This window comes from Caretta caretta, chromosome 3, assembly GCF_965140235.1.
Source record: "Caretta caretta isolate rCarCar2 chromosome 3, rCarCar1.hap1, whole genome shotgun sequence".
NCBI lineage: Eukaryota > Metazoa > Chordata > Testudines > Cheloniidae > Caretta > Caretta caretta.
The window spans coordinates 94,682,140-94,705,815 of NC_134208.1; the positions used below are offsets into that span (position 1 = coordinate 94,682,140).

Here is a 23,676-nt window from a genome sequence, read left to right on the forward strand (position 1 = left end):
CTTGGGCGCAGTGGGAGGAGCTCTGGGAAGGGCTTGGGGCTCCAGCTGAGGAGGGAAGGCTGTGATGTGGTGGGAGCTTGGCGGCGGGGGACCCAGGCAACCATGAACCGCAGCTGAGGGTTCCTGCTCTTGGCACAGCTCTGTGCGGTCCAGTCCCTCACCCTGCCTCTTGCACGTGCCCAGCAGCCTACTCTAGCTGGTTCTTCCCTATCTTCAGGTACAAGGTGTGATGTTGTTCCTTGTCCCTTTCCTTTTGGGTTTAGTGGTCCTTTGGGGTTCACTAATCTAACAGCTGCTAACATGTGAGAAATTAATTCCTAATAATGGAAAAGAAAATTGTCTAAAGGGAGAGGCCTGATTTCAGACAATATGGGAAGTTTTTAGGGGAAAATGAAAACAGGTTCCCGTCTTGCAGTGAGCTCCACATATGCACAGAAATCCACCTCTGTCCAAGGCGATGTAGGATCAAGGTCCAACTGTGTGTATGCTTTGTTTGTTCAGCTGTAATCAGAGTTAAATACTTGGCAACCATAAATTTAATATTAAATGCACCTACCAATGACTAACCGTTGCATTTGTAAAATTTGTTTGATTATTGATAAATAGGACAGATTTGACTTCATTGTTAAAAAGGTTCAGAAGGAATTATCTTTTAGTTTTTAATAGAGTATCTAGAAACATGGAGTAATGAACTGTATAGGGAATAAACCATGTGTGATGTGGTTTTCCCCCCAAAATAAAAAAAAAATTGATTACTGAATAGTTGCACGTTTCTCTAGACAAAACTAACAAAAAGTATTGGGTGAGGTTCTATGGTCTGTGTTATGCAGGAGGTCATTATGATCCTTTCTGGTCTTAAAATCTGAGAATATTGTTTAATTTGGCACCTGTAATTGCCTGGCCCCTTACCTTTCAAAAGAAATCAAAACCTCACAGACTCCTCCCTCAAAGTCTGGGTAGGCTGAGTAGTCCCTTCTCCAAGTCTGTCCCTTGCACCAGTAAGTTCAGCAACCCAAAACGTCCTAGCTCTTACCTCAGAACCTCAGTAATAAAAGGACTTCACATGGTCCCCCTGCTGTCCATTTGGTTTCTGGAGCAATTCCTCTCTGCAGTTGCTTCAGCAGCAGTCCATTGGGCACACAACCCCAGACCCCTCAGCTTTCCAGAGGGCATTACTATCTCCCACCTTCACTTCCTGCTGCCCTCTTTTATGAGCATCAACCACTTAATTTCCAGCTCTTTTCTGAGGTGCAGCAGAGGGGTCTAATCAGCCAGCCAACTGCAGGCCTCTGACTCCATAGGAAAGGTATCCTTTATACCTTCACAGTTGGTCAGGATGGATCAATACATGGAAACCCAAAAGGGAGAGGCTAGTGACTCTCCTGAGTTGCTTTCATTCTGCACCTTCTTATTAGGGCATATGGCCCTTAAATGTTAAAGCCATCATTTCCTTATAATTTACATAAGCAGTTGATATATGTATTAATTGGTTCCTGCCCTCAGCAGCTGAGTTCTCAAACTTAATTAATTTGTTGTTTTAAGTGGCAAGAGGCTTAGTGGCTGAGGAATTATACAACATTTCTCTTGCATCCATATAAAAATAATGTCTGTGTCTCACTAAGCAGTAAGGTAAAGTTTCTGAGATGGAAAAAAATTACTCTCCCTGGCTCCAAACCTGATGAATAAGGACTAAAGCTTTTATAATGCTATTCTATATTATATGTATAAAAAATAGCCTCTGAAATATATCAGAGGATGCCATCCCCTAGAGGTCAGTGTAAACTAACGAAACATCTGCAAGAGCCAGCACTGTGATGACAGCATTTAAATTGCAATTGCCTATTTGAAGATGGGATTTTTCACCTTGGGAATGAAAACTGCAATACATAAGCACATATTCTCTAGGATAAATATGTGTGTACAATACTCCTGTATATTTCACTTACTTATATTTAAACCACATTTAAGTGAACCTTCCTTGTCTGCCACTCATTTCCTTTTGCGTGATCCTGTATTGAAGCCTCAACCCAACATTTTTAATGTTTCAATAATTTCCATGACAACAGACTGATATACAGGATTAAGCCTTCATAGTGGGAGGAGGAATGGATTATAAGAGACTAAAGCTCTTGTTTCAGATAGAGCACACAAGAAATCATGATGCAAATTTTTAGAGTTAAAATGAGTTCAAATGCTGTGTTTTAAAGTCTGACCTAGAATTACATTAGTATTGAAAGAAATGCTTAGAATGCCTTCACAACATCCTCTAGCAAGGAGTTCCGCAGGTTGACTGTGCATTGTGTGAAAACAAATAAAAGGAAGTATTTCTTCACACAACACGCAGTCAACCTGTGGAACTCCTTGCCAGAAGATGTTGTGAAGGCCAAGACCATAACAGGGTTCAAAAAAGAACTAGGTAAATTCATGGAGGATAGGTCCATTGATGGCTAATAGCCAGGATGGGCAGGAACAGTGTCTCTAGCCTCTGTTTGCCAGAAGCTGGGAATGAGCGACAGGGGATGGATCACTTGATGTTTATCTGTTCTGTTCATTCCCTCTCAGGCACCTGGCACTGGCCACTGTCAGAAGACAGAATACTAGGCTAGATGGAACTTTGGTCTGACCCAGTAGGGCATTCTTCTCTTCTAGAAGAAATGGGGGAGGGAGGTAATGTAACTAAAGAAACATCTCTCTGATTAAACTTCTTTTGTTTTACGAATGCTCTTTTGAACATTTTCTAGGATTTACTGAAAGTACAGTAGAACCTCAGAGTTACGAACTGACTGGTCAACCGCACACCTCATTTGGAACCTGAAGTACACAATCAGGCAGCAGCAGAGACAAGACCAAAAAAATAACCAAAAAAAACCAAAAAAAAAAACAACCCCCCCCCCCACAAATACAGGACAGTACTGTGTTAAACTTAAGATAAAAAAAAAAAGTTCACAAGGTAAAGAAACTGTTTCTGTGCTTGTTTCGTTTAAATTAAGATGGGTTTTTTTCTATAGTAAAGTTTTCAAGCTGTACTAAGTCAATGATAAATTATAAACTTTTGAAAGAAACATAACATTTCATTCAGAATTACAAACATTTCAGAGTTATGAACAACCTCCAGTCCCCCGAAGTGTTCCTAAGTGAGGTTCTACTGTATATGCAGTTTTATGATGAAATATTATTAAGTCTGAATGTTTAATGGTCATGACTTTTGTGACAAACTATGACATCATCATGGTGCCCGATTTACTTGAATGTGATTCAGTGCTGGCACAAGACTCTGCTATTAAAAGCAATGTTAATTCATACTGTCATTTTTTAGCCAAGCCAAACAACTGGTTTTAATAATATTTTGCATTTCTACAGCAATCATAAGGATGGTCTAGTGCAGTGTTTCCCAAACTTGGGATGCCACTTGTGCAGAAAAAACCCCTGGCGGGCCCAGCCGGTTTGTTTGCCTGCTGCGTCTGCAGGTTCGGCCGATCGCAGCTCCCACTGGCCGCGGTTCGCTGTGCCCAGCCAATGGGGGCTGTGGGAAGTGTCACAAGCTGAGGGACATACTGGCCGCCGCTTCCCACAGCCCCCACTGGCCGGGCACAGTGTACCGCGGCCAGTGGGAGCCGCGATCGGCCAAACCTGCGGACATGGCTGGTAAACAAACCGGCCGGGCCCGCCAGGGGCTTTCCTTGCACAAACGGTGTCCCAAGTTTGGGAAACACTGGTCTAGTGGATAGGGACATCATTTGTGACAGTTCCAATTTTGCTTTGCTACTGGTTTAATAATCTGAACCTTGGTGTTTACATTATTCATCCTTGGTGTAAATCTACTGACACCAGTGAAATTATACCAGGAATGAATTTGACCTGTTATTTAATGTCAACAGGAGAGATTTTCAAGGGCATAACTCCAATTTGTGCTTTGGAAATCCAATAAATAATCAGTACCATACCGACAATTGATGGAAACTGGTTTTGCAGTCTGTTATATTGGGCTTCCACTTATCACAAAAGATGCCATTTTTCTGCAAGATAGATGTTGCCAGCAAGAGGTTCTGAAAGGAAATTTTAATTAAACATTATTTGAAATATATTTCACAGTTAAATAGCATGAAGTTCTTCTCAACTAGCAAAATATCAGACTATTCTGCCATGCTAAATCAGTACTGGGTAACTTTCTCTTAGCATTGGAACCATTATGTTTTCATGATGGCATGGTATGGGATTGCCTCCCTTACTTCTGCGCTGCTGCTGGTGGGGCACTGCCTTTAGAGCTGGCCGTCCGACCAACAGCTGCCGCTCTGTGGCCACCCAGCTCTGAAGGCAGTGTAGAAGTAAGGGTGGCAATAGTGCAACCCCCCTAAAATAACTTTGCAACCCCCATGCAACTCCCTTTAGGATCAGGACCCTCAATTTGAGAAATGCTGGTCTCCCCCCCATGAAATCGGCATAGTATAGGGTAAAAGCACACAAAAGACCAGATTTCACGGTCCATGACACATTTTTCATAGCCACAAATTTGGTAGGGCCCTACCCATGTAACGCCCTGTACCCCAGGTTCACCACTTTTATATAGTGATATATTTTGTACAAGTATGCCTTGTGAGGTATCATTTGAAAACAATCTATTGAACATTATTGTCTTTTTAAAATGTGTGTATCAACATTGTATATGAAGCTATAGTAAAGTATGGTTGCATTTGTGTTTGTTCTCTATGCACGTGCTAGTGAGCAAGTTTACTGGCAGGGATGTAGACAATGAGCTAGATGTACATTTTTTAAGTAGAACATTTGCCAAAACAGAAAATCTTAAGTCAATACTGCAGAATATTGGTAGATAGTGAATTTCAAATTTATACTCATATTTGCTCTGGAAACCCGATTTGATGAGTTACTCCCATCCAATCAGGTAACTGAAATGTATCACAAATGTTGATTATTCAACAGTGCTTGCAGAGTACACTTTGCAAGCAATCCATATGATGATGATTGTTTGCATGACACATTCAGTTTCTAACACTGAGCAAGTTTGTGTAAATCAAAATGGAAAATAGTATTAAATTGGTGATTTCAAATTGTTAGCTCAGCACTAATGTTAAAGAGGTATGTGTGGGTATGTGTACAAGGCACACACAAAGTTTTCATTTGTGCACATTGACATCACTTTATTGAAATCAGTGGAGTTATATATGCCAGTGTACAACAGCTGAGAATCTGGCATTTGGTATGCAGTAGGCAGCATGTACTGTGAGATCAGTTGTACCTTTTATAGAAATTAGCTCTTTATTTGACAAAAAAACATGCAGTTAAATGTTTCATCTAAAAATAGGCCAGGGAATCTGGCTATTTTTAGCCATGGATTAATAATACTAAATGGCCTTGCAGTTTTGCATCTCATAATTAAGACCTAGGTTATATGCAAGCAGCAGGACCAGATAGTGCTTGAGTAAATCTGTTTTCTAAATAGTAGATTACTGAGCCAGTTGACTATTAAAACCAGGTTCTTACAATAGACCCTGAAAAATGCATACATGAACATAAAACTGTTACAGAGAGTCCAAGCATTTATAAAGAAGAGGTCAGCATCTTGGGTCAGAGCTTCAGCTGCTGTAAATCAGCATAACTATCAGAGTCAGTGGAGCTAAGCCAATTTACACCAGATGAGGTCTGGCCCCTGTTTATATACTTCATTTCATTTTTCAGAGGTCCTGAAGAAAATATTTTGCCATCAACTGCTGTAGTGAAGTGACATGACATTAAAGGTTAGGGACCATTCTACTGTAATGGTTGAAGAGGAAGTTCTCAGTGGGTTTATTAGATTAAAGTCTGTTAGATGTATAATTACATTCTTGGCACATTAACACTATAAAAAGTAAAGGAGTACTTGTGGCACCTTAGAGACTAACCAATTTATTTGAGCATGAGCTTTCGTGAGCTACAGCTCACTTCATCAGATGCATACCGTGGAAACTGCAGCAGACTTTATATACACACAGAGAATATGAAACAATACCTCTGGGTAAACAATTTCTCTGTGTGTATATAAAGTCTGCTGCAGTTTCCACGGTATGCATCTGATGAAGTGAGCTGTAGCTCATGAAAGCTCATGCTCAAATAAATTGGTTAGTCTCTAAGGTGCCACAAGTACTCCTTTTCTTTTTGCGAATACAGACTAACACGGCTGTTACTCAGAAACCTGTCACTATAAAAAGTAAATGTTACTTTGTTTTTAAATGCTAAAAGGGAATTTCTTTAAGTAACTTAATAACTTTGTTGTTTAACAATACCATCCAATATTCTCTTGGATAGCATGTTTCATTGGAGGATACCAAAGCTTTTCACAGGCATTAAGGGTTCCAATTGTTACATTACAGCAGAACCAGTAGTGGAGGGGAAAGGGGAGTTGCATTGCCTGTATCTTCAGGAAGGCAAAATGCCTAGAGGAGCAGATAGGAACATTGCTTCTGTACCACTACTGCAGCTTGGCTCTGTGAGGGCCTGCTCTGCACAGCTCTAGAAAGGGTAGCAGTCGCAGTGGCATGAATCTGGAGCAATCCTTGAGTACAAGGGCTGCTGTTGTGCCAGGGAAGAGGGAGTGATTCTGTGCCTTCTCTCCCCATTGCAGATCAGGGCTGGGAACAGTTGAGCCTTAGGGAACTTCTACACTGGCAAAGTTACAGTGCTGGCAGTTACTGTGCTGCTCAAAGAGCACAGAAGGAAAACCGCTGATGTGTGTTCACACTTGCGGTACTTGCAGCGCGATTTGGAGCAGTGCACTCTGGGCAGCTATCCCACAGAGCACCTCTTTCTCTTTTGCTGCTAAGGCTTGTGGGAACGAGGAGAGGTTCGTGGGGCATCCTGGGTCCAGTCCCAAGGTCCCGTGATTCATTGCTTTGCATGCCAGCAATCCCTGTGCTTCTGTCCGCATTTGGCACCATCTTTCAATGGTTTGTATACTGCATGCCTCTTTCAGGCTGCAGGAATGGATCCCAAACTGCTAACCAGTATGCTGCTTGCTCTGACTAACACGGCACGAGTCGCAGTGGAGTTATTCTTTAAATTGCAAAGGTAAGGGGGGTGCGACCTTGATCTCGCCACATGAAGTAACTACGACATGAGATTGCTTGTGGCATTCACAGAGGTGCTGACCACAGTGGAATGCTGCTTTTGAGCTCGGGAAAAGAGCACTGAGGAGTGGGATCACATTGTGATGCACGTCTGGGATGACGAGCAGTGGCTGCAGACCTTTCGCATGAGGAAAGCCATATTTATGGGACTTTGTGATGAGCTCGCCCCAGCCCTGCGGTGCAAGGACACGAGAATGAGGGCTGCCCTGCCATTGGAGAAGCACTTGGCGATTGCACTGTGGAAGGTAGCTACTCCATACTGCTACTGATCGGTCACTAACCAGTTCGGAGTGGGAAAGTTGACCTTTGGAGTCGTGTTGACGGAAGTGTGCAGGGCCATTAATCGCATCCTGCTCCAAAAGACCATGACTGCAGGCAACGTGCATGACATTGTGGATGGCTTTGCACAACTGGGCTTCGCTAACTGCAGAGGGAATAGATGGCACACATATTCCAATTCTGGCACCAGACCACCTAGCCACCGAGTACATTAATCACAAGGGTTATTTCTCAATGATTCTCCAGGCATTTGTGGATCACCATAGGCATTTCACAGACATTAACGCAGGCTGGTCCGGAAGGGTGCATAACGCACGCATCTTTTGGAGCACTGGCAAGTTCAGGAAGCTGCAAGCAGGGATTTTGTTCCGGGACCAGAAGATTACCATAAGGGAAGTCAAAATGCCCACTGTGAGCCTGGGAGACCGCATCTACCCCTCAATGCCATGGCTTATGAAGCCATACATGTGGCAACTTGACAGCAGCAAAGAGCAGTTCAACAACAGGCTGAGCAAGTGCAGAATGACTGTTGAGTATTCATTTGGCCATTTAAAAGCCCTCTGGCAATGCCTGTATGGGAAGCTGGATATGGCCAATGACAATATTCCTATGCTTATACCCGTGTGCTGTACTCTCCATAATATTTGTGACGGGAAGGGTGAAAGCTTCACTCAGGGCTGGATGCAGAGGCTCAGTGCCTGGAGGCTGAATTTGAACAGCTAGAAACCAGGGGGCACAGTGTACGGCCATGAGGATCAGGGGTGCCTTGAAGCAGCAATTTGAAGCTGAAAGCCACTAATACTTGTTGCTATGCTCGGGGTTGCAGTACTTGTAATGCTAGGCAGTGATTGGTGTGCATGATGCAAGAAGTGGCCTTAACATAATTGTATGTTGCTTTGCAGTGCTCTTTTTGCTTTCACTTAATAGAATAAAGATTGCTTTCAAACACAATTCTTTTATTAAAAGACAACAATCGGTGGAGAGAGTCAGACGAAAAAATTCATCAGCAGGGAGTGGGAAAGGGGAAGGTAAGGTCTACAGAGGATGAGGGGTCCTGGGATGACTACAGATTTGTGTATGTCCAGGGATCATACCCAACCTTCTCCTTTGGAGTACAATGCAGTGGGTGCTGTACTTCAGCAGAGCCAAACTGCAGAGGGATGGGTGATGACTGCAGTGGGTAGTAGGAATCCATAGTGCTGGACTGTGAGGACTGAGAAGTGGAATGCTGCGGGTAGAGAGTGGAGCAAGGAGGTTGTTAACAGTGTGTTGGTGGTGTGGGGCGGGATGTATGGGAAAGAGTTTTGTGACAACAGCTAAAGGGGAGGACAGGTGCAGAGCTGCTTGGTTTGAAGAGCTAGTGTTAGGGGGCTTATTCCTTCACCCACTTACTTCCCTGGTCCTTCTCGCATGAACAGAGAGCAACAATAGCCGAAGTCCAAAGGTGCAAACAATTCGATGTTTATTGGGGTGAACTTCCAGCAAGCATGATTCTAGTTTCCTTCCTTAGTATCCTCCTTCCCAGCTCTGACACCACAGAGCCTTACACCTGTGTCCCTGTTCCCATTCCTACCCTTAGCCAAACATGATTCCAACTTCCTTACTCCCATTCCCTGTTCCCATTTCCCCCTTTAGCAAAACATGATTCCAATTTTCTTACCCCCATTCCCTGCTCCCATTTCCCACACCCACATGCCCATGCCCACCCCCACCCACACCCCGTCACTTCCTCATTGACTACAGATTATATAGTAAAACTTGAGTTCTGCTTAGCTATACCTTAACCAATCATTTTCCTGAAATTTAACTAACCAATCCTAACATATTGTAACATGATTATGTAACCAATTATATCCCACCACCTTAATTAGTTTACACCCAGCAAAATTAATTATACAGCAGACAGGAACAATCACAGAACCAGACAGAGATTATACAGACAAACAATAGCAAAGTGGGAACTACAATGACAAGACAACACAGAAGTGAGGATTTCACATCCCAGCTATTGATAAGTGAGTTCTTGCCAGACAGGATGCTGTCAAACTAAGTTTCCTTTTACATTTTCTAGGCACTTCCCTTTCTCTGGAGGTGATAGGAATACAATCCTGTCCTGATAGTGCCTAACAGCCCAATAGCACCTTATTTCAATGTGACTAGTTTGGAATGTGAGGATGTGACCGTTCGCTTCCCAGTTTATGGCTGCCTCTGCTGCTTAGCCAAAGGCCTGAGCCTAAGCACAGGGCCACAAACTGTCACAGTAAGAGAAGGCCCTTACACTGGCAGACAGTGGTTTTGATTCTTTCTTTTATACCTCTGGAACTAGCCAAGTGATAAGAATACACCTAAATTCTTAAAGTACAGGCCTTTGCAGACAGGCCTGAATATCTATATCCTAACAGCTAGTATCGCCTGGAGTGTGTCCACTTGGCGCTCCATAACATTTATGAGCCACTCCGTGACTTCTTTCTGGTGTGCCGCGTTCTCCTTTCTGTCCCTCTTCTCACTGTCCCACCACTCCTTCAATTCCTGTTTCTCGGCAGTGGAGTGCATCATAACCTCACGGAGAAAATCCTCTTTAGTTCTTCATGGCCGCTTTTAATTCTGCACAGCCGTTCTGCCACCGATAATAAAGACGGAGGCTGTGCTCCCAAGGTCATCTCTGTGAAGTTTAAGTGCAACATTTTACAGAAGCAGTATTGTTTGCAACACGGACAACACTAATTAAGTGCTTTAAAACACAGCCAGTGCTCACACACCTGTCACTAATTGGCTGACCTCAGGCAAGCACACATGAGCCACAAGACCCCCCAAAATGGTGAGTAGCCACAGGGGCAGGGTAAATCACTGTTCCCGGACCCTGCTGTACACTGGGCACGTGGCTCTTGGGGAGAGCTAGCACTATAAGGGGGAGCCTGATAATCATTCTGTCCCCATACTTTTCACAGGATGTGATCATTATGGAAGATCTTGTTGCAGAGGGTGAGCAGGGAATCAAGCCTGCGGTTACCGCCCTGGCCCCTATGGTGTCCCTGTCACCCCGGTCATGGCAAAGTGGCATGGGAAAGTTACCGTTAATGGGGCAAGAAACAAAGCAGCTCTGCCAAGGAACCTGCAGCAGCAGATTGTCCAGTATCTCCATTAGTGTTTCCTGGAGCTCTCTGTGGGAGATTCCCATAAAATGAGGGAGTCTATCAACAGTCTGTTCAGCCGCTCAGACTAGGCATGTGGTGAGAGACAGACCTGCTTTCTACAACCCTCCTTCCCCCAACAAATCACTTCAGCAATTCCAAAAATCAGATCCATTTACCAGGGGCCTCCTCTCCTGTTTGTGCTTCACCAAGTGACTGGCTAGGGGTAGAAAAGAGCTCCTGGCTGCATGCATCTCTGGCCTCCGAGTCATCCTCCCCCTCTTCGTCCCCCTCCCCGTCTTCATCCAAGATATCCTCCTCCTCCTCCTCCTCCTCTCCCTCTTCTTCCAAGATGTCCTCCTCCTGGCTCAGTCCACTCTCAACTGGCACATGAGCCAACAAAGTATCCACAGGGTCCTTCACAGTGGAGGTGGGGTCGCCATCCAGTATTGCGTCCAACTCTTTATAGAACCGGCAGCTCATAGGCACAGTACCGGAATGGTGGTTTGCCTCCCACACCTTGTGGAAGGCGTTCCGCAGCTCCTTCCCTTTTACTCTATACTGCAATCTGTCCCGGTCATGGCCCCTTTCTATCATGCATAGTGAAATCTGTCCATAGGTATCGTAATTCCTATGGCTGGAGTGCAGCTGGGACTGCACAGCCTCCTCTTCCCAAATACCAATGAGGTCCAGAGGCTTGGCAGTGCTTCAAGCGGGGGATCGCCTGGTGCGTGGAGCAGGCATGGCCACCTGGAAAGATGTGCTGAGATCACTGCACGCATCACCGAGCAAACAGGAAGGGGACTTTCAAATTTGCCAAGGAATGTATGGGGTGGGGATGACAGTTGGTCACCTGAGGGCAGGGCAGTAGAGTTCAAACCGATGACCAAAGAGGTGAGAACAGGCATTGTGGGACACCTCCCAGAGGCCAATCGCAGCTCTGTAATCACTACGGTGTCTACACTGGCACTGCAGTGCTGGAGCCCCAGCGGAGAAAGCTCGACGCCTCTCATCGGGGTGATTTTTTTAGGGTGCTACAACGGCACAGTTTCTACGCACTGAATGGCTTGGCAGTGTGTACACCTTGGGAGTTACAGCACAGAAAGCTGCTTTACTGCTCAGAAACTTGCCAGTGTAGACGGGGCCTTAGTTAAATCTCATAACTAGAGAAACCAAAACACTGAATCCCCACTAAACTTGGCTAAAGTTTGGATGCAACTCCAACCTTTATATCTGAACCAAACAGTCCTGTGAGAGAGGGAAGTATTATTCCAGTTTTTCTAGAAAAAAGGGGAAAACGTAAGCAAAACAAAACATTTTCCCCCAAAGTCAGGAACTCTGGGGCCAGGTATAGAACAAGAGTCCTGCCTCAGACAAAATTACTAAGAGAAATGTTTTAAAACTGTACTAAATGGAAAAAATGTCAGACTATTAAGCTGTCAGCATTTTCTCTGTTTGGGCAAAACCACAATGGTTCATTGTTATTTCTTATAATGGAACAAATTGTTCTTGTGAAATCTAATTGAAATAGAGTCCACAGGCAAACTAATCAATATATTCAAGGAAGAAACTCAGTGTTTATTTTCAGAATCTATTGTCTCCTTAAGAAACCATTGTTCTTTAAGTATATTGGAGACATTAGGTCCAACATATTCAAATGTGGGTGCTTAAAATTAGGAACATAAAAAAGTGGGCTGATTTTCAGGGGTGCTGATAGACTAGTTGTTTCAATTGACTTCAGTGGAATTTGTTGGTGCTTTGGATCTCCAGAAATTAGGGGACCTATTTATGCACCTCGTTTTAGGTACCATATTTTAAAACTTTAGCCTAAGGATCCAGTTCTGACCTGGTTTATCCCCTATGAAACTTGACTGGAACAGTGGAGTTGTGTAAGACAGAATTGGCCCTAAAAGTTAGCTACCAGGTAAGACAGGAGCTTACCTAGTACATCTCAAAGTTAAACTGATTTGATACTAAGAAAGAAGAAGAAGAAAAAAAAAAGCATGCACTCTTCCACCTTCCTTTTCATGTCAGTGGCTTAACAAGCTGTTTTGAATAACAGTGTTTTTGCGCTGTTAAATCATTCCTGGTATTCTGCACTGGAGCAATGTTAGTGACATGATAGCATTATAATGATGGAATAGCCGCAGGGCAGAAAAAGCCTCCAAGAACATTATTTCTAAGAGGACTTTGGAATCTATCTTTAATTTATTATACATAAAAAGGAAAAACTGAGCAGAGCAAAAAATCTATTTTTGTGTGATTAATCTACTGTGGGGGCTGCTGTGATCCAAGTAGCCAACGCAATCACTGAGCTGCTACTATCAAGGGTAGTGACTCCCAGAAATGTGCAGGTCATAGCGGATGGCTTTGCTGCAATGAGGTTCCCTAACTGTGGTGGGGCGACAGACGGAACGCATATCCCTGGCTTGGGACTGGACCACCTTGGCAGCCAGTATGTAAATCGCAAGGGGTACTTTTCAGTGGTGCTGCAAGCACTGGTGAATCACAAGGGACATTTCACCGACATCAAACATGGGATGGCCGGGAAAGGTGCATGACGCTCACATCTTCAGGAACTCTGGTCTGTTTGAACAGCTGCAGGAAGGAACTTACTTCCCAGACCAGAAAATTACCGTTGGGGATGTTGAAATGCCTAGAGTTACCCTTGGGGACCCATCCTACCCCTTAATGCCATGGCTCATGAAGCCATACACAGGCACCCTGGACAGTAGTAAGGAGCAGTTTAACTATAGGCTGAGCAAGTGCAGAATGGTGGTAGAATGTACATTTGGATGTTTAAAAGCTCATTAGCGCAGTTTACTGACTTGGTTAGATTTCAGTGAAACCAATATTCCCATTGTTATTGCTGCTTGCTGTGTGCTCCACAATATCTGTGAGAGTAAGGGGGAAGATGTTCATGGCAGGGTGGGAGGTTAAGGCAAATCACCTCGTGGCCAATTACACACAGCCAAACACCAGGGCAGTTAGAAGAGCACAGCTGGGCGCCCTGCACATCAGAGAAGCTTTGAAAACCAGTTTCATGACTGGCCAGGCTACAGTATGACAGTTCTGCTCGTTTCTCCTTGATGAAACCCCCTGCCCCTTGGTTGACTCTACTACCCTGTAAGCCAACTGACCTCCCTCCTTCCATCACCACTTTCAGAGGCAATAAAGTCATTATTGTTTCAAAATCATGCATTCTTTATTAATTCATCACACAAATAGGGGGGAAACTCACAAGGTAGCCCAGGAGGGGTGCATGAGGGGAGGAGGGAAGGACAAGGCCACACTACAGTTCAAAACTTATTGAATGCCAGCCTTCTGGTGCTTGGGCAATCCTCTGGGGTGGAGTGTCTGGGTGCCCATAGCCTTCCCCCTCCACCCCCCGTTCTTGGGCATCTGGGTGATGAGGATATGGAACTTGGAGGAGAGCAGGTGGTTATACAGGGGCTGCAGCGGCGGTCTGTGCTCCTGCTGCCATTGTTTACCTCCACGCATTCTGCTGAGCTCTTTCAGGGCGGGAGGACTGCACGAGCTCTAAGAACATTTCATCGTGAGTGCATTTTTTTCCACCTTCTAATCTGCACTAGCCTCTGGGACAGAGATGATGGGGGGGAGGGGAAACGTAGAAACATTTACAGCTGCGGGAGGAAAAAAGGGAGAGTAGTATTTAAAAAGATACATTTTAGAGAACAAAGGGAAGACTATTTCACACTGAATCAAGTGATTCACATTACATAGCACATGTGCTTTTGGTACAAGGTCACATTTTGCTTCTTATATTGAGTGCCTGCCAGTTTGGTGTGAGACATCACACATGCTCAGCTGGGCAACAGAATTTGGCTTGCAGGCAATCATGGTAAGGCAAAGGGTTTCGGCTTCTTCAACCTTCATAACATGGGGGAACGGTTTCAAACGGCAGTGCCCTCCTTTCCCATACCAAGCAAAGCCCTTTGGGTTGGCCATTTAAAAGGAGGGGCTATGGTTTTAGGGTGAATGTGCAGCACAGCCCAAACCCCCCCCCCCAATTCTCTGGGATGATTGCTTCACAGCCCTCCCCCACCGCATAGCTAGTATCATGGAAGATCCCTGTCAGCCAAACGCAAACAGCTCAGCATGAACGGGCCTCCCTCCACCGCATGGCTAACAGCAGGGATGGTTTCTTTTTAGCCAAAGGCAAACAGCCCAGCAGGAACAGGCACCTCTGAATGTCCCCTTAAACAAATTTCCTGTATTTGAACCAGGTGACCATGAATGATATCACCTCTCATGAGGCTAACACAAAGAGATAAAGAACAGATGTTGCTTGAATGCCACCAAACCCTGGGCCCATTCGCTGCAATGCTTTGTTCTGCAGTGATTCCAGACTACTTGCTACTGGCTTGGCCTGGTAAAAGTGTCCTACCATGGAGGACAGAATAAGGCTGACCTCCCCAGAAACCTTCTGCAAAGGCTTTGGGAGTACCTCCAGGAGAGCTTCATGGAGATGGCCCTGGAGGATTTCCGCTTCATCCCCAGACACGTTAGACTTTTCCAATAGCTATACTGGCCGCAAATGCATCCCAAGTCTTCGAGGCAAATTAATCATTAAACACGCTTGCTTTTAAACCCTGTATTATATTTACAAAGGTACACTCACCAGAGGTGCCTTCTCCGGCTTCGTGGTCCGTGGCTTCAGGATGAACAGTTTCCGGCTGCCGGGGAGAAGGGATTTTCCGCTTGCAGTTGTGCGCTATCCTCAGCCTCCTCCTCATCCACAAAATCCTCATCCCTGTTGCGTGAGACTCCCCCCTTGCAGGTGTCCACGGATAGTGGTGGGGAAGTGGTAGGGGTGCTCCCTAGAATTGCATGCAGCTCATCATAGAAGCGGCATGTATGGGACTCTGACCCGGAGCAACCGTTTGCATCCTTTGTTTATTGGTAGGCTTGCCTCAGCTCCTTAACTTTCACACAGCACTGCTGTGTGTCCCTGTTGTAGCCTCTGTCCATCATGCCCTTGGAGATTTTGGCAAATATATTGGCATTTCGTCTTTTGGAACGGAGTTCTGCCTGCACAGATTCTTCTCCCCGTACAGCGATCAGACCCAGTCTCTCCCATTCAGTCCATGCTGGAGCGCTTTTGCGATTCTGGGACTCCATGGTCACCTGTCCTGATCAGCTCGCCACGCTGGCCAAACAGGAAATGAAATTCAAAAGTTCCCAGGGCTTTTCCTGTCTACCTGGCCAGTGTATCTGAGTTGAGAGTGCTGTCCAGAGCGGTCACAATGGAGCACTCTGGGATAGCTCCCCGAGGCCAATACCGTCAAATTGTGTCCACACTACCCCAAATTCGACCCAGCGAGGTTGATTTTAGTACTACTCCCCTTGCCGGGGAGGAGTACAGAAATCGATTTTAAGAGCCCTTTAAGTCAACAAAACAGGCTTGGGTGCAGAGTTAAATTGACCTAACGCTGCTAAATTCGATCTAAACTCATAGTGTAAACCAGGGCTGAATTGTGAACAGGGACATCATCATATGATATTTGACCAGTGTCCCTGTTCACAATTAATATATATTGAAAAAAGTGCTGATATTTGAAAGCAACTGACAGGGTTACGTAACTAGGAATTGCCATACAACAACAGCCCCAGGGTGCACCTAATTCAGTATCTTGTGGGCAATCATAATCTGAAAGGAGAGGTTCCCAAGCATATATTTAGACACGTATATTTGTCCAACAGGATTCTACAGAGAGAAATTTCTTCATAGTCATAGCTGGAGATCAGTTTGTGATGTAAAGCAGGAGGCTGGATCATCTTTGTAATGTTATGCAGTAACAGCAGTTGCTATCATTTCATATTAATGTAACTGGATTTGAATCTTTGCTGCTTGCCTCTGTCCTACACAAGTGAGTTACAAGGACTGATTAATGATTTATGTAAGGATTGATTATTTAAATATCAACTGAGCCCTGGTCTACACTAGGAGTTGAGGTCGAATTTAGCAGCGTTAAATCGATTTAACCCTGCATCCGTCCACACGACGAAGCCCTTTTTTTCGACTTAAAGGGCTCTTAAAATCGATTTCCTTACTCTACACCTGACAAGGAGATTAGCGCTGAAATCGGCCTTGCTGGGTCAAATTTGGGGTACTGTGGATGCAATTAGACAGTATTGGCCTCCGGGAGCTATCCCAGAGTGCTCCATTGTGACCGCTCTGGACAGCACTCTCAACTCAAATGCACTGGCTAGGTAAACAGGAAAAGACCCGCAAACTTTTGAATTTCAATTTCCTGTTTGGCTAGCGTGGCGAGCTGATCAGCAGAGGTGACCATGATGGAGTCCCAGAATCGCAGAAGAGCTCCAGCATGGACCGAACAGGAGGTACGGGATCCGATTGCTGTATGGGGAGAGGAATCCGTGCTATCAGAACTACGTTCCAGTTTTCGAAATGCCAAAACATTTGTCAAAATCTCCCAGGGCATGAAGGACAGAGGCCATAACAGGGACCCGAAGCAGTGCCGCGTGAAACTTAAGGAGCCGAGGCAAGCCTACCAGAAAACCAGAGAGGCGCATGGCCGCTCCAGGTCAGAGCCCAAAACGTGCCGCTTCTATGATGAGCTGCATGCCATTTTAGAGGGTTCAGCCACCACTACCCTAGCCGTGTTGTTTGACTCCTTCAATGGAGATGGAGACAACACGGAAGCAGGTTTTGGGGATGAGGAAGATGATGATGAGGAGGAGGAGGTTGTAGATAGCTCACAGCAAGCAAGCGGAGAAACCGCTTTTCCCGACAGCCAGGAACTGTTTCTCACCCTGGACCTGGAGCCAGTACCCCCCAAACCCACCCAAGGCTGCCTCCCGGACCTGCCAGGTGGAGAAGGGACCTCTGGTGAGTGTACCTTTTAAAATACTATACGTGGTTTAAAAGCAAGCATGTTTAATAATTAATTTGCCCTGGCATTCACAGCTCTCCTGGATGTACTCCCAAAGCCTTTGTAAAAGGTTTCTGGGGAGGGCAGCCTTATTGCATCCTTCATGGTAGGACACTTTACCACTCCAGGCCAGTAGCACGTACTCGGGAATCATTGTAGAATAAAACATTGCAGTGTATGTTTGCTGGCATTCAAACATCCGTTCTTTATCTCCCTGTGTTATCCTCAGGAAAGTGATATCATTCATGGTCACCTGGTTGAAATAGGGTGCTTTTCTTAAGGGGACATTCAGAGGTGCCTGTTCCTGCTGGGCTGTTTGCCCGTGGCTGAACAGAAATGTTCCCCACTGTTAGCCACGGAGAGGGGGGGAGGGGCTAGCCACGCAGTGGGGGGAGGCAAAATGCGACCTTGGAACGAAAGCACATGTGCTATCTATGTAATGTTAACAGCAAGATTTACCGTGAAAGCGTGTGCCCACTGTTCTATAAAATGTGTCTTTTAAATACCACTGTCCTTTTTTTTTTCCTCCTCCACCAGCTGCATGTGTTTCAAGGATCACAGGATCTTCTCCTTCCCAGAGGCTAGCAAAGATTAGAAGGCGAAAAAAAACGCACTCACGATGAAATGTTCTCTGAGCTCATGCTGTCTTCCCACACTGACAAAGCACAGACGAATGCGTGGAGGCAGACAATGTCAGAGTGCAGGAAAGCACAAAATGACTGGGAGGAGAGGTGGTGGGCTGAAGAGAGGGCTGAAGCTGAAAGGTGGCGGCAGCGTGATGAGAGGAGGCAGGATTCAATGCTGAGGCTGCTGGAGGATCAAACCAGTATGCTCCAGCGTATGCCTGAGCTGCAGGAAAGGCAGCCGGAGCACAGACTGCCGCTATAGCCCGTGTAACCAACCGCCCTCCTCCCCAAGTTCCATAGCCTCCTCACCCAGATGCCCAAGAACGCGGTGGGGGGTGCCTCCGGCCACTCCACCCCAGAGGATTGCCCAAGCAACAGAAGGCTGGCATTCAATAGTTTTAAAGTGCTGTGTGGCCTTGTCCTTCCCTCCTCCACCACCACCCCTCCTGGGCTACCTTGGGAGTTATCCCCCTATTTGTGTGCTGAATTAATAAAGAATGCAGGAATGTGAAGCAACAATGACTTTATTGCCTCTGCAAGCAGTGATCGAAGGGAGGAGGTGAGGTGGTTGGCTTGCAGAGAAGTAGAGTGAACCAAGGGGCAGGGGGTTTCATCAAGGAGAAACAAAGAGAACTTTCACATTGTAGCCTGGCCAGTCATGAAACTGGTTTTCAAAGCTTCTCTGATGTGTGCCACTTCCTGCTGTGCTCTTCTAAATGCCCTGCTTTCTGGCTGTGCGTAACCAGTAGCCAGGCAATTTGCCTCAACCTCCCACCCCACCATAAACGTCTCCCCCTTACTCTCACAGATATTGTGGAGCGCACAGCAAGCAGTAATAACAGTGGGAATATTGGTTTCGCTGAGGTCTAAGCGAGTCAGTAAACTGCGCCAGCGCGCCTTTAAACGTCCAAATGCACATTCTACCACCATTCTGCACTTGCTCAGCCTGTAGTTGAACAGCTCCTGACTACTGTCCAGGCTGCCTATGTATGGCTTCATGAGCCAGGGCATTAAGGGGTAGGCTGGGTCCCCAAGGATAACTATTGGCATTTCAACATCCCCAACAGTTATTTTCTAGTCTGGGAAGTAAATCCCTTCCTGCAGCCGTTTAAACAGACCAGAGTTCCTGAAGACGCGAGTGTCATGTACCTTTCCCAGCCATCCCATGTTGATGTTGGTGAAATGTCCCTTGTGATCCACCAGAGCTTGCAGCACCATTGGAAAGTACCCCTTGCGGTTTATGTACTCGCCGGCTTGGTGCTCCGGTCCCAAGATAGAGATATGCGTTCCATCTATGGCCCCACCACAGTTAGGGAATCCCATTGCAGCAAAACCATCCACTATGACCTGCACATTTCCCAGAGTCACTACCTTTAATAGCAGCAGCTCAGTGATTGCGTCGGCTACTTGCATCACAGCAACCCCCACAGTAGATTTGCCCACTCCAAATTGATTCCCAACTGACCGGTAGCTGTCTGGCGTTGCAAGCTTCCACAGGACTATTGCCACTCGCTTCTCAACTGTGAGGGCTGCTCTCATCTTGGTATTCTTGCGCCTCAGGGCAGGGGAAAGCAAGTCAAAGTTCCATGAAAGTGCCCTTACGCATGCGAAAGTTTCGCAACCACTGGGAATCATCCCAGACCTGCAACACTATGCAGTCCCACCAGTCTGTGCTTGTTTCCAGAGCCCAGAATCGGCGTTCCACAGCATGAACCTGCCCCATTAGCACCATGATGCCCACATTGCAAGAGCCCGTGTTTTGACAGAAGTCTGTGTCCATGTCCTTATCACTCGTCACCGCGCTGACATCGCCTACTCGCCTGGTTTCGCTTTGCCAGGTTCTGGTGCTGCATATACTGCTGGATAATGCGTGTGGTGTTTAATGTGCTCCTAATTGCCAAAGTGATCTGAGCGGGCTCCATGCTTGCCATGGTATGGCGTCTTCACAGAAAAAAGGCGCGGAACGATTGTCTGCCGTTGCCCTGATGGAGGGAGGGGCGACTGACAACATGACTTACAGGGTTAGCTTACAGGGAATTAAAATCAACAAAGGGGGTGGCTTTGTGAGAAATAGAATGGCCCCCTCAAGGGTGGAACTCAAAACTGGGTTTAGCAGGCCGTTGATTTCACGGAGAGAGGGAGGAGAAAATGAATACAAAACAAATCTGGTCTATTTCTTGTTCTGAGCCACTTCATCTATCTTTATACATCTTGCTGGCAGGACACTGTGCAGTATGACCGATAGCCATTGTCATCTCCTGGGTGCTCGGCAGAAGACAGTGCAGTATGACTGCTGGCCATCATCCGGTAGGACTCAATCGCCATGAGACGAAACTTAAAAGGGAAATGACCAGGCTGAGTCACTCAAGCGGGCTCCATGCTTGCCATGGTATGGCGTCTGCACAGGTAACTCAAGAAAAAAGGCGCAAAACGATTGTCTGCCCTTGCTTTCACGGAGGGAGGGTGGGAATGGGGGCCTGACAATATGTACCCAGAATCACCCATGACAATGTTTTAGCCCCATCAGGCACTGGAATTTCTACCCAGAATTCAAATGGGTGGTGGAGACTGCGGGAACTATGGGATAGCTACCCACAGTGCAATGCTCCGTATGTCGACGGTTGCCTCGGTACTGTGGACACACTCCGCCGACTACATGCACTTAGAGCATTTGTGTGGGGACACACACACAATCGACTGTATAAAAACGATTTCTGCAAAACCGACTTCTATAAATTCGACTTAATTTCGTAGTGTAGACAAGGCCTGAGTAAAATAATATCTTATTTGTTTTAAATTTGTTTTTTTAGCTTTGCTTTGCTTTAGCCTTTCTAGCCTGTTATTGTGAGACAAGATGAAAAGGAGCATCTCCTTGACCACTTTTCTGTATACCATTTATTTTTTATATGTGAATGTGATGGACTGTCCACCCCACAGAGGTGTAAAAAGGATTAATCATTCGCCCTATCCCAGAGTGGAGCAATGGAGGTGAGTCCTCCAAGCAGCCTATGCTGCAGGGGCATGCTGGCCGCCACTTTCCGCAGCTCCCATTGGCCAGGAATGGCGAACTGCGGCCACTGGGAGCTGCAGGTGGCCGTATAAATGTAAACAAGCTGTAATCTGCTGGCAGGCCACCATACTACACTGACGGGCCACGTGCACGCCTCAGGATGCCCACCATTGACTTAGGATATGTCTACACAGCAAAGAAATTCACAGCTGGCTAGTGCCAGCCAACTTGGACTAACGGGCTCGAGCTGAGGGGCTGATTCATTGCTGTGGAGATTTATGGGTTCAGGCTGTAGCCCAGCTCTAGGATCCTGTAAGGTGAAGGGTCCCAGAGCTCAAGCTCCAGCCCAAACAGTGAGCCTGAGTGGGCTGGCATGGGCCAGCCGTAGTTTGGGGGGTTTTTTTGCTATGTAGATATACTCTTAGATTTGTTCCAACTTGCCTTACCTTCCTCTTCTGGCCCAGTCAGCAACCAGATAGCTATGCCTCTCCTGGCATCACCCCTTCAACACTTGGCCAGATCAACGGACTTTCCCTAATTGTCTTGACTCATGGGCCTAGCAGTCAGACCTGGTTCATGCCATGTGCTAGCTGGGCCTGGCTCTCTATGCTCTAACAGTATTGCCTAGTGGATAGCACACTGGAGTAGGACTCAGGTGACCTGGGTTCCATTCCTGGCTCTGCCACTGGTCTGCTGGGTGACCAGAGCAAGTCACTTGGCTGGTCTGTGCCTCAGTTTCCCCATTTGTAAAATGGGAATAATGATACTGACTTCCTTTGTAAAGCACTTTGAGATCAAGTGATTTGCTCCAGCAGGCTTCTCTGTGAGTCTATCTCCAAGTCCCAGTCTTAGATTGTTTGGGCCAGCTGATTGGTCATGAACTGCCCAGGTGGCCTATATCCAGTTTGCCATTCTAAAGGAGGTGCTCGGTCCTGCTTTCACAGCCTCCAATAAGAGGAGGGTGGGATTTCTTGCCAGCTCTCTAACCAAAACGGGGCTTGGGGGTAAAGAGATCAACTTCTCTCTTCTGCCCAGGCCATAAACAATTAAGGTTTGGGAGGGGGGGGTTGGCCCCTTCCAAAATGGTAATTCGCCATCTCAGTGAAGGCTTCATACAGGCCTCCGATAAATTTGTAGCACCCTACCCAACTCTTGAGGGTGCCAGGAGGAGCATTCTTTCCTTCTGTTTTCCCAGCCATTCCCAGAGCCAGATGGCCAATACAAAGGTGAGGGATCTTCCCTACTTTCTCTCTCCCAGCCTCTGGTCAGCTGCTGCAGGGATTGGGTGTGTCTATATCAGGCTTTCCCAAATGATGGGGACTTGAACCAGTGGTGGGGGCAGGAGAGCATCTGTCTAGATTGGGGCTGAATTTTGTTCATTTACAGCCTTGAAAATAAGCAAATGCAAATGGCTATATGCAGTGCTTAAAGTGGTAGGGGGTGTGGGTGTATCATAATCTGGGAGCAGCAGCTCTGGTAAGACCATGCTTGAGGTGACCCAGCTTGTTTGGGGGGGTTTTTTTGGCTGGGTATATGACTCCTTATCACTCCCATCCCCACAGCTGCTAAGTACTGACTGTAATAATTTTCTGTTCCATTTCCTAGCTCCAGCCGAAGTTTGTCTCTTACACCCAGCTGGGGAGAGAGCAGGGTTTCCCTTAAGTAGTATTGGGAACCATCCTACTGCTGTGGCACCAGGACAGGAGACAGGGAGACCTTCTCCCGAAGCCAAACTGAGAATGGAGGAGAGAGAGGCTGTAGCACTCAGCTGTCTGACAGCCTTGTTAATAGCATGGTGAGGATGACAGAATGGAGGACTGGGCTTTGAGAAAACAGACTTGCAAGGGATCAGGCTGGGAAGACAGAAGCTCAAGAAGGGAAAAGGCTGAGGATGCTCCCCCTTGAGTCTTTATGCTCCCGTTTTGTTTCCCTCCTTTTGCTCCTTGAGCCCTGTTCTTCCTTAAGCCCCATTCCTGTGAGGAGATGGGCAGATCACTCTTCAGTTTCATTCGGAGTCATTCTGGTTGCACAGAAACAAGCTCTGTCATGAAACAAGGTAAAGGCTATTCTAACTGCATATACTAATATTTCATTAATAGTTATATTTAAACAAACAGAAAGAAAGAGAGAGAGAGACATTGTCCCTAGCACACTCGAAGTACTAAGCTCATTTTCTTTGAAAAAAAATGGGGCTTGATGGTCAAGAGTTTGAGAACCACTGTTCTGCACTACTCCACACACACACACACACACCCCCATCAGCTAGAATTACTATACAATTCCCCTTCATTATAGCCTTCATTTTTTAATGTCTCCCCACGCTTCCTCTATTCAAGGTTTTTAAACTTTAGCAGATTACATTTTAATTGGTTCCTGTTAATTTCCCTTGTGCCCATAGGCATTTGAAATATATCAGTGGAAACTGGACAGTTTTCAGTCTCTGCAGCTTTTAGAAACTTAGCAGTAGCAGAAGCGCTGGAGCCTTAGGCTCCAACTTCCGCTGGTGCCAGTGGGTGCTCGACCCCACTCTGCTCCTGGCCCCGCCCTGACTCCATTCCAACCCCTTCCCCAAAGTCCCCGCCCCGGCCCCACCTC

The 23,676-nt window shown here is 46.3% G+C and overlaps 1 long non-coding RNA gene across 1 annotated transcript; it reads left to right on the forward strand.

Annotated features, from left to right (window-relative positions):
* The first annotated feature begins 32 nt into the window (after positions 1 to 32).
* Positions 33 to 23,662, forward strand: LOC142071557 (uncharacterized). Its single transcript, XR_012667655.1, has 3 exons — positions 33 to 224; positions 20,293 to 20,477; positions 22,687 to 23,662. It is a non-coding gene; the product is annotated as an uncharacterized LOC142071557 (long non-coding RNA).
* The last annotated feature ends 14 nt before the right edge of the window (positions 23,663 to 23,676 follow it).